At 29.2% G+C, this 12736-nt stretch overlaps 1 protein-coding gene across 7 annotated transcripts in view; it reads right to left on the bottom strand.

The window, feature by feature from the left end:
- The window catches only part of LOC131663269 (high-affinity choline transporter 1), a 410533-nt gene extending 401033 nt beyond the window's left edge, over positions 1-9500 (bottom strand). For 2 of the 7 annotated variants that reach the window (XM_058933580.1, XM_058933575.1), the window contains exons 1-3: positions 9197-9421; positions 7541-8026; positions 5690-5800 (exon numbers count right to left, since the gene is read on the bottom strand). The gene's annotated coding sequence lies outside the window, so the exon portion shown is untranslated. Of the gene's footprint in view, positions 1-5689; positions 5801-7540; positions 8027-9196; positions 9422-9444 lie in introns of those variants that run through there. The other 5 variants (XM_058933581.1, XM_058933577.1, XM_058933582.1 and 2 more) reach the window with 3 other exon arrangements.
- Between the last annotated feature and the right edge of the window lie 3236 nt (positions 9501-12736).

The raw sequence follows: 12736 nt of genomic DNA, 5'->3' as shown, positions 1-12736 counted from the left end.
CAACAGTTTATTACTGAACGATTCTTAAATAAAGAAAAGAGTGTCTTTGATAGACTTGACAGAGTAGTTGTAAAAAATTTTAGTTATGTCGAACAGAAAAATTGTAAAACTAAGACAGATAAAGAACTGGAAAAAACTAAAGAAATGATAGATGTACAAAAATTAATAATGATATTAATGCAAAGAGGATATTCCACACTCGACATCGCATCTTACGAATTACTTGATTATCCTAAAGCTTTAGCAAATGCAGAGGGGTTTTACAAAAAATCTACTAAAGCAGATTTGATGCATGATATCGAAAAACGTACCAACTGTATTCAAGATTATTCAGCTATTTCAACTTCCAATATGAAGATTCATTTATTTGACGGAATGGCAGTAGTGCATTTGTTACAGCTATCGAAATTTACAACTTTTGGTGATTTTTCTTAAGCTTTTTTTAATTTTATCACGGGGCATTTCAAACCTTATGTACGTCGTATAGATGTAATATTTGATAGATATGATGATCTAGGAGTTAAACATTTAGAAAGTTTATTGAGAAAAAAAAATTATAAATCATCAGAATTTATAATAAAAAATTCTGAAAGTAAAATTCCTAGTAATGTTTCTGAATTCATGGCCAATCCTAAAAATAAACTACAATTGGTTCAATTTCTGTGCAAAAACGCCGGAAAATTCGTTAACTTGAACAATAACCAGCAGTTAATTATTGCAGGAAGTTTTGATGATTTCGAAAAATGTTACGAAATTAAAAATGATAGCATTGTAGAAATCATGGAATTATGCAGTAATCATTTAGAAGCCGATACTAAAATTTTTTCTCATGCAATAAATAATTTTAATCCTAAAACAGAAATAATTATTAACACTGTAGATACAGACATTTTTATTATAGGAATTTATTTTTGGCCTATATTTCAAGCCCTGGATTGTTCGGGTTTGTGGATCAAAGTAATCAATCAACAACAAAAACTATTAGCTTGTCATATGGCAGCTTATTCATTGAACAATTGTATATCTGCACTTTTGCCTGCCTTACATGCCTTTACAGGTTGTGATAGCACCAGTAAGATTGGTACAAAAAAAAAGGCAATGGATTTATTAATCCCTGATAAAAAATTTCAAAGAGCTCTCGTTCCTCTAGGCTGTGGATCTCCGTTAACCACTTCGGACTACAAAGCATTAGAGCAATTTTACCTAAAACTTATTAATAAAAAAAGCGAATCCGCAGATGAAGCTCGAGCAATTATTATTTCGCAAAACTGTGGAATAAACATCGATCTCTCAAATATTCCTTGTACATCAAATGCTTTATATTTACATATTTTACGAGCTGATTTACAAACTTATATTTGGAAAAATGCAATTTGGCCTCAATACACAGTATTAAATTTTATTGATTATGGATACAAAGAAGAAGATGGTATGTACTTACCATTATTTATAACAAAAGCTGCGTTACCAGAAAATTTAGTTAAACCTTGCAAATGTCTGAAAACGTGTGGCACTAAGTCTTGTAGTTGTAGAAAAAATAATGTACAATGTATACCTTTATGTAAATGTAACATAGACGAGTGTAAAAATATATAATTTTCATTGTTTATGTAAGAATTTAATACAATTTTTTTAATAAAATTGAATTGTAGTGAATGGAATCCACTTATTCGTTAACATATCAATTAATTAATTAAACTACCTTCTATTGCGACGCGACAGTGCAGAGAAGCGGTCGGTTGAGTTGATTACGCGCTCAGACGCGAAGTGTTTCTTGCTAAAAATGGGGTTTGCCGTTGACTTTTCGATTTTTTTTTTTAACATTGTAGATGAAGATTGTAAGTTTATATATCGTTCATTTGCCATTCGAAATTCGTAGTTTTTCACGCTGATTAAAGGCTTCGAAAATCACAAAATTGGCATTTTTTCGAGTTTCAATAATTTTTTACACGAAAACTATCAACTTTAGGCGGAAACGAATAAGAACTTTTTTTGTTCCAAAATGTTCAATTAATTGAAAAATATTTTTTTCAGAGCGGAAAAACAAGTATTAATCATTTGTTTAAAAAAAGTTAGTTTAAACAATTACTGACCAGGTTAGCCGCCGACAAACTGAGGTTTATTATTCAGAAGAGTCTAAAGAACGCGAATATGCAAAAAAATTCCACTCTAAATGATCTTCGACGAATGCGCCAATTTCGCCCGGACTAGTTAGGATAACAGCGGATTATAGTATTGAGATATAACACGTACCATAACATAAACAAATGTTACATTGAAGTTGACGCAATGATTTTTATCATCGAATGGATAGCTCCTATATTGTCTCAACATAATTTTCGTTAAATCAATTAACATTGTTATCATTAAATCAACATTATTTACGAAAAACCTAGTAATTATATCTATAATATTTTACTTATCGAAGTAAGTACATAACTATTCTATAGTCTCGAATGGTCAAGCACAAAAGGCTGCTGGAAAATTATTGCATACAATTTGAAGTGCATACCTAAAAGAGTGTAGAAATCTTCCTCTGATGATCCAACATCGGTAGATAATGAAATTGATGATCATGTTGATGATACTCCATCTGCAGAGGTGTAAGCTAGTATAGATTGGCATTTAACCAATGAAGAACCTTGGGTTACAGCAAAAGATCATTGAAATATAATATATCTTTATAGACATCGAAATAATGAATCTAAAAAAAAGCTTTTGAAGTTTGGAAGATATTAAAATGCCCTAAAGTCTATGAACTGAAAGATATTAATTTTTCGCTGAGTACTCGTATATTATGTAAGCTTTCAAAAGCTATTGACAACTTCCATGATTTTTTATATGAAAGACGTATATGAAAGAAGATCTAATCCAAAATAAGACTTGTGCAACATTTTGAAATAGCTATTAGGACAATAACATTTCATTAGTGGTACATTGGTTTCTTTCAATATTGATCTGCCTCGCTATAGTTTTTAATCAACAAATTGTTTTTCTTTCAGATTAAAACATTCATGTTGAATAACTGTTACTGTTTATTATGTTAGTCTTGATTGCAAGAATATCTCAAGAAATATGAAAGTATTGAAAACTGTCATATATGGAAAGTTTTGAAGGGATTGTTACTAATATTAAATTTTTTTAATATGCATCATTAAATATTTCATCAGGCAAATTTTTATACATATACGTAAACATTATAATAAACGCTAAACATTATAATTAAAAAAGTAATAAAATTACAGATGTATGATGATATTGAGAAAACGTAAAAAGACAAATTTTTTATATCAATAGAAAAATCAGATTACAACTGTATCTGATTGCAAAGATGACAAATTGACTTAGTTTATTTCATCATCGATAATAATAAGTACAAGATATCTATTCTGTTCCAAGCTATAGATTCCTGCTTCAAATCATTTTAGAAATCGTATGCTGAGTACCTGTCACAGAGTGAACATTTATGTTTTTTGTTAAAATGCGGTATTTACCGATTGGGGGTTAGGATCTTTCAGCGCTAAATATCGACGAAATTCTTAATGATGTAAATCTGACTATACCAAATTTTAACTCGGATACGACTTGAAATATCATATCTATTCAAGTTCGTTAGCTTTACATTGACTAAATTCCAAATATTATCGAATTGTTATAATATCGAAGAATTAAATATTTTATTTTAAGTTGTATTCACATTTAAGAATTTACAATCAATCAGGCTTTGGTAAAATATCCATTATATGAAAGTATTTTTGATGTTAATGAAATGTTTACACAGCATTCAAGAGTTTTCTATAAAGGTTCTTCAGTTTTAACTTGCAAATCTGATGATTGTGATAGAACTTTTAGTGATAGATCAGCGTTAATTGATCATACTAAATTTCATTTTAACAGTACATTACTTGAGTCCTAAAAAGAACATAAATCACATGAAAATACTATGGAGTCTGTATTAATTAAAAATCATTTACCTATAGATTTAAGAATAGTTTTAAAGTCAGTCAACACATTAGAGTAGTTAAATATTAGAAAGAAAGATAAAAACAAAACAGAAAAAAAAATGAAACCGAAGTTGCCAAACAAACTGACATACTTATGTTTTTATTTGCTATTTGTATTTTATACGCTAAATCCTGTTTGCCTTATTAATATGGTTATATTTCAGTTCAAGTTCAAGCGCTCGTAGTAAAATTTTCAATTGCAATGATCTTGAGTAGAGTTTGATAGAACTTATATTTAAAAGTCTTTCAATTTATTATAAAGCATTAAAGTTGTTAAAATCGTTGTTTTATATTAAGCCAATAATTATACACGTAGATAATATTTTGAAGTCGAAAACTGTAGCTGGAAAAAAGAGTCTACTTTCATCAAAGTCTCAATCGCCAGTGTACCAATTAAACGCGTTTTAAAAATTTGTTTGAAACATCCAAATTTTGATTTTCCACTTGCGAATACATTGAAAACAAAGAAATATAAAGCTCAATTTTTCAAAGTAAGATGTAAAAGAATACATAAAGTCGGTTTACCAGGAAGGTTATATGGTGATAGTTCTACCACCATCCTTATATGATGATGATTTCGAAATAAACAAGCTGATAGCATCACAAAAAAAGTATAAAAAATTACATAGTTTATATTGATTGTTAGATAACTGCAATGACACCTGCTTACCGTCAATTAGACAATATGTTTCTAGTATAGGTATATAATATATAAAGCTATATTTTCAGTTTTCTCTCAGCGTAAACTGTCTAATTTACAACTCAGAAATTTGTAACTTACTGTATCATTTTTTAACGATTGTAAACTAAATATTTGAACTGTTGGGACCGACAGAATTATCTTGAGAAGTAGTTGAGAAAGTTCAAAAAAAAATACAATTTAAGAAAATTGTTGTTTATACGAAGTTCTTTAATCCAGTTATACAGATACTAATAGATTTGCAAAAGAATGGCGTCGATATAAGTGTAAGCGGTAAAAAGTTAACTGTTTATTTTAATTTATTTAATTTCAGTGGAGAACATTTAGAATTACACACCTTATTAGGATTTCATGAAAGTTTTAATTTTTTTAATTTCTTTCTAAAATATATGGATAAGAAAAAATGTCAGATATCTTTCAAAGTAAATATTCAACTATTGCGTTTTTCTCATGACATGCAAAATGACACCATATTTAGAAAAAATCCGGGATTAGATATTTTCAAAGGCGTTATATTCGATCTCATGCTCGACCTTCTGGAATGTGTGTGTCGGTACGAACTTGTTAAAGTTTTATATCATCTCCTATTTGTTGATAAACTATTTTCATTTGCTGTGTTTATAACTAAATTAAAAACTAAACAAACCGTGATATGACCAATAAACCTTTTGAAGTGAATGTGGATCACATAAAAAATTGTATTACTATTATTGCTTCTGAAATGAAGTTTTTAATGTTTAATTTAACATTTTTGATTGGTGATTGTTTCTTGCAAATAACGCAGTTTGAATAACCTATTTGTTATTAAGAAAAAAGATCACATTTTTTATATTTGCTTAATTGCTTACTGAAAAAAGTATCTCTGTATTAGAAAAGGAAACTACAAATCACCACTCACTATATTATAAAATTTTGCAGAAGCTTCTTAAGTCAAGGCATCACCATATGTTTCATTATGTTAAAATAATTAGAATTTTAGGCTTACCTTGTCAATTTTCATGTATGCGATTGGAAGAGAAACATAGACTTCAAAAATAATGCCAGATCTACAACATCGAAAGTCAATTCCGCAAAAACGTTGGCTGCAAGATACCGACTAGAATTAAATTATTGTTTTATAGTTAATAAAGGATTTCAAAGTAAAAGTGAATACGGCAAGCCATTGTTCGTTAGCTTTATATTTTCGAATAATTTTAAATCATTTAGAGCAATATTATCAAAGAATATATTTCTTACTATGTTTTTGTATCATAGATCTCTAGCTTTGGAAAACAAATTCAGAAACACTATTGTAATAATGAACATTTCTAATGAGTTCATATAATTTGGAAAAGTAGTTAATATTTTGATCAGTAAACAAACTAATATTGTGATATTTCTGTATCAGGAATTGAAATATGTTACTTATTCTCATTATCGATGTGCCAGAATTTCAATCTTCAATTAGTATGGTATTATTTCATATAAAATTATGCCAAATATAAATGTTTATAATTTTTGAAAATATTTCAATTTAATATACTATGTAACTCACTATATGTAATATCTGCAATAAAATAAAGTTTGTATTGAATTAATCCATTCTTTTATGTTAAATCTAGCGAAATAGAAATATGGCTTTTGAATGACAAATCAAAATATTTAGAATAATCCAAATTCTTAAATTAAATTAACATTAATGATTTGACATACTTATCACATATATTATTAACCGATATTTATTTCGTATAATGCATAAAATTATTGTGACCTATAAAGAATTTATAATTGAATTAGTTTCCCGTTATACACTACTAAGTGGCTACTATTACTTACAAGTACATGGGAAATCTCATATTACTATATATAAAAAAGTTTCAAACTCTAATATAATGTAAAATGTGAAGAGTTACGAATTATCATTGAGAGAAAAATTTGTGTCAATGTGTTAGCATTTTCATGCGAAATAAATCATCTGTATCAACAATCTAAAATATATTTTATATTCTCTCAAAATATTAAGCTAAAGTATTCCTATAGCATAAAAAACAATGGAATTTCTACGTTAAATAATTAGTAATTACGAAGTAAGAAAAAAATGAAAAAAAAAAGTTTAACGAGGATTTCGTTTTCTATGTTGATTCAATCTTCAATATTACAGTCAATTCAACAGAAGCACTGTAGAATCAATGTATCAGGTGTTTTTAACTTATTAACGGAGTAATCAATCTAAGAGACGCACGTCTGTAGAATTGACATACTGAATTTTCTTGAATTACAACGGATCCGCTTCTGTCATATTTCAACAGCGTGAAATCTGTTGATTAAACCAATATTGCTTTATAGTATGAGGTGCGAGTAGGTAACAGGTTTCTAGATTATTTTAAAACCAATTTTCTGCGACAAGAAATTATTGCATAAAAAATTCTATTTTCAGCTATGACTACAAAGTACCAATTGAAATCTTATTGTAAACCACACTTTAGATCCATCTCTACAAATAGCATAGCGGTTAACCGTCAATGTTTAAAATTGGTGGTTTGTAGTCACAATCAAAATTAGAATTTCTATGCAATAATTATTTACGACGAAAATAATTAATTTCAAAATAGTCTCTAGGAACTCGTAGCCTACTCTCGTGCCCGTTTTGTAAATTATTCATTGTAATTTCATAACGCCGAAGAGGCCGTTCAATAATAACATTGAAGTATCTTGATTAGTCAATTATCAAATGAACCAGCTTAAAAAAATCCACTTGTTTTTTAGTTAAACATGTTACATTATCACAAAAAAGTCGAATATAATATTCCCTCTGTCCTTAAGAGATGGACGTAGTATTTAGAGTAATTATTTGTACCTGCTGTTGCCCTTAGGAGCGCAGTCACGTAAGAGTGGTGGACAACCTCAGACAGGCAAAGGTATCATGGTCCGGAAACTCCTGAGCATTCTGACGAAGCCCTGCGAATTAAATATAGCAATGCTGGTCGCTGGGCGCCGTACCAAAGGCGTGAAGTTCACGGGACAGCAGTCACCCCAGCGGAGTGAGGTCTTTTGGGAGGGGCTATTTCGCGTCCTAAACGCCAGGCCGTCCATGAGCGCTAATGGCCATCGATTTTCCCTGCGCTATCGTTCAAATACCTAAGACAGTATCAGTCTGGTTACATGTCTAATTCCTCTTCTTCTTGTATTCTCTTGCTCCTCACTCTCTCACAGTGTCTGACTTGCTAAGCTGGTATGTGTGTGTATGTTACACACACTATTGTTACTACTTTTACTCTTTAATGCTATCAGGATAATTTTTCTTCTGATATATATGTGATGTTTGTATTTAGTAGATTCTTTCCTGGAATATAAAACATTTAAAAGTATTGTACTTTTGGTTATTAATCAAATTCGAGTTCTTTTTGATTGAAACCAATTTCTTACTGCTCTTTTTATATGCGCGTTATATATCAATATACTTTTTTTTATTAATAATCAAGTGCAATAGAAAAAGATAAAATATTTCAGAAAAATTATTATTTACATCACAAATACAATTTAAAAATTTTTAAATATACACAGAATAATAGAAAAAGGTTCTAGGAATAGTAAGTTCATATAAATCATACAAGATATCTTCGTAACTAATTAATAAAACTCAAAACTATTTTAGCGATGAGAAACACTTATTCAGATTATCGATTCAAGCGATCGATGGTAAAAAGAGATGTCAAGGGGGAGGGAACCGGCTCAACTTAGAAAAGCTTATCGGGGTTACACGACTGTCGAGCCTACATTGACCTCGACTCAGGCTCATAGAGATATCGACGCCGAGCGTGCGCGCACGCGTCGATGTCCCTTGATGAAGGAAGAGAGAGAGAGAGAGAGAGAGAGAGAGAGAGAGAGAGAGAGAGAGCAAGAGAATAAAGGAGTTTATAAAATAAACGATGCAAGTATCACAAGTATTTTACAAATTCGCGCACTGCTATCTAATATACATACAGTATCGAAAAAGACCAGGTACAAAAAGCTCAATTGTAATTGGAAACAAGTAATTTACATTTGTTGGTACACGCGTATGTCTTCCATACACAATTATTTTATAAATATATATAAATAAATCCTGGATATAAAATTCGTACAAACATAGTTAAACTAGAACTTAAGTTTTCACCAACGTGTATTTTACTTCGTAGTTCCCTATAAATTTCGTATAATTATCTAATGTATCAGTAAATCAAAAGAACAAACTTAGTGCTGCCTAGGTATCACATAAGCGACTTTGTCGTTAACTCTGTCAATCAATTATTCCTTCACCTTCCTCTCTCTCTCTCTCTCTCTTTACAATTCATAATTATTTTCTATCTAACTTTTGGTAAGTATTTAAAATTTAAATGCATTAAGATAACAAAAACTAATCAATAATTTTTTTTTATGAGAAAATAAGTACCCGGAAAGTATTATGTAAATAAATAAATTAATCGAAAGTGATAAAGTAGAAATCCAAATAGTAAAGGTTGCAACCAGTTACCTAAAAACTAGACTGATGATTGGAGGCTTGAAGTTGCTTAACGTATGGGGTCAGTTTGAGATAAAACATGCGAGAAAGTAAATGCAAAGTGATAATTTCAGCTAGGCACTTTGTTCCAGCAAAACTTAAGCAATATCGCGTTTGAAACAAGGCTTACGAGCTGACTGAGCCTTGCTATCGATTTCGCATCACCATTAAGGCAAGTGAGCAGACGACCTATCTACACCTGACGTCACTAACGTACGTACCATCTTGCTCCATCGGTCTAGCCAACCTTGCGACTGTCTTGCTTGCGCAATTGCCCCTCCAGTGCCCGGCCGATCAGCCAAGCTGTTAGCCTATTGGTTCCAGCCAGCCGATTCTGCGCGATACCCGCGCAGCCTCTCACAGCACCTGCCCTGCGCCAATTTATGGACTCTGGCCAGACATTCTCCCATCCCCTATCTCTCTCTTTTTCTAGACACCTGAACCTTTTTTTGCATATTATTAAACAAACACTGTATTTGAAAAACATTTCTTACGCTATGATTACTGCATATCCAAAATAGAGTAGCACTGTTGTGCAAATCAATCATTTATTATAATAATAATCAAATAATAATAATCAAAATTTCTCTGTGATCTTCAAAATAAACTAATTCCCATGCGCGAAGTTTACATGGTTAATATTTTTCAATAACCTTTTTTGAAAATCTTTATTGATTTTTGATTATATTTTAATGATTCATTATTGAAATTATAAATTATATAAAACTGTTTGAAGAGAGTTATATAATTATGAATAATAATTTATATTTTAAACTTATCAGAATTAAATATCACATTTTTCCAATTATAAGAATAATAATATTGTCAACTCAAAATGAATAATTAACAAAACTATTTTGAATAAAATATTCTGAATATTTTCTTTAAGAATATATATTTACAGAATTGTGGGTAGGAATGATGATACATGTATAAATATAGAAAAATCCTATAAATTCCAGGGTAAAAGTTTTGGATAGATGAATCTATAATATTACCATATCCAAAATGTATCTATATACTGAATATAAATATATATAATCAATTTACTAGATACAACTGTAAATAGATTTAGAAAATAGAGCAATTCGAAATCTCTTAAAAAAAATGACTACAACAATTTAAACCAAATAACCATTAAAAAGTCGAAAAAATAAATTTATTTACTTTCAGAAACTTATTATGCGAGAATTACTTGTAGACGTTATATTATCTTATTGTTAGCAACGCGTGTATTTTTATACCTGTATATGGGCGATTGTTGACTATTTCAATGAGATCAGAGACAATAGCAGGAAAGTACCACAACACGAACTGACCGATTTTGATGATTCTCGGATATGATGTAGTACATTGAAAAATACGAGATACATGTTTTTATCAACGGAAAAATATATGTTAGACGTGAAACCCTTTCTAAAAGTTCACCCTCAAAAACAGTGTTTTTCAAATATCTTTTTTTCTAATTAATATTTTTCATTCAAATCAAGTGGATAATGATCCTTATAAAAATTGTAATAAAGTTCGGTGGAATTGACAATTAGGGGCTGTAACCCCTATTTTTAATAGACGAAAAATTTTTAAATTATTGAATTATGACGAAATATTTATGTTCACAATGAAAATAGACAAATAAAGTTAAGTTTATTCTTCATTTTTAATGAAAAATATTTTTAAAGGGTAAAACCACCCATATTAATGAAAAATAATAATTTAGGTAATACGACAGTTTATGAGCGAATTTTAAACTTTTACTAATTTATAATTTATAATAAAAATATTCTAAAAACACATTTAAAGGGTAAAAAGTCGCTCTAACACTTAATTTCCATCTTTTTCGTAATCAATATAGTTTTGTAAACGTTATTTTTATAAACGTTTTGTGAACATAGTGATTTTTAGAAAAATAGTAATAAATTCTAGTCGGTTTGATTTAATTGCAACTAAATAAGCAGAAAATTGGACAATTGACATCAATTTTTATACTGAAAAATAGTTCAGTTTTGAACAGATATTTATAGTTAGAAAGGAAATAGAAGAATAAAACTCTCCACTTTTTGAATTTTCAATGAAAAATATTGTTAAAGGTAGAACCATCGTAATTAATCAAAATTAGTATTAAGTTTGTAGACAATGGTTTTAAATAACTGTTTTGATTTTCAGTACTCGTTGGTCGTCGCTGTAATAAGAATATTGTACAAATGTAATAAATAATTTAATTATTATTATTATAATATCATTCTAACGTTTTCAAACGCAAAATTCAAATATTAAATTTTGAATAATTTTAATAATAATGTATACACCATGATATTCTACTTCTAATTACAAAATAAAATAATGTTATTTTTGGTGTATAGAGGTTTTTAGTCATTTTAAAATCGTAAATAATTGTACAAATACGAAGAATATTATATTATTTTGCTTAGTAATTGTGTGTAGAATATTATAATGCAAAAATTATGTTGTATGATATATTTTTACGTGAATGACAAAACGTTTGTGAAGAAAACACACAGTCTTTCAATTATCAAATTTTATATATGATAAATAGAAGATTTTTTTACTCAATAAAATTTAAATACAAAAATTGTTAAATTTAATAAAAAAGAAAAATAAAATTATGTTGTTAAATCATTAATTTCATTGATACGTTGGAAATGTATATATTTCTAAAGAAATTAAAAAATAGATTATGATTAAATGTGTTATTTATTCTATAAATATTGTAAAAGTTTTTGTCAATATTAGAAATTAGTTTGATTTCCAGATTTATACAAACTATTTACGAATGTAATCAACACAATAGATTAAGTAAAATATTTCATAATATTAAATTAAACTAAATCTTAAAACTGCTATAGATATTCCTATTAATAGACTTTTATTCTACTGATTGCAATGTCACGTCGATACTAAGAGAGCGCACGTGTCGAACCATGATAACTAATCAAGTGTTACGAGAACACACATGACGGTTTATGGTAACTAATCGGGTATCGGTAATTTAACTTTCTATCATACCAATTGTCAACTCTCCCGGGAAGATTTGTAAATCTATCTAGCGAGATAGATTAGGCTAAACATGTTCTCCATAATGTTTCCGCGAATATTACTAACCGCATATTAATTTAGCAAAAAACAAGGGAAGGGGCACATCAGCCTATGGTATAAAAAGACTGGATCAGGATCCGCCATTACTCATACTTATACTGATTCTCACTCACTCACTCAGTAAAAGAGTAGTAACTCAGTAATTCTGTAATTTAGTTATTGTATTATTTCTAAGTTTCGTTACCCGACTACTCAGAACCGGAATTATACTCTGCTAAGCATTATAAACTTGTCTTTTCAACAGTAAATCTTAATCAAGTGCAAACACCTGAGACTGTTTCATAAAAGCTCTTCTAAAGCCTAGTCCTAACAAGGTAAGAAACTAAGTTATCTACCTAAACACACCACACATAATAAAGGCGCTATCCCTTTAACCAACCTCTGCTTACCTCCTGTCTG

Source organism: Phymastichus coffea, unplaced genomic scaffold (genome assembly GCF_024137745.1).
Source record: "Phymastichus coffea isolate CEN01 unplaced genomic scaffold, Cenicafe_Pcof_1.1 PCOF00032, whole genome shotgun sequence".
NCBI lineage: Eukaryota > Metazoa > Arthropoda > Insecta > Hymenoptera > Eulophidae > Phymastichus > Phymastichus coffea.
The sequence above is the reverse complement of the archived record's forward strand: the minus strand, read 5'-3'. Positions and strand labels throughout refer to the sequence as shown.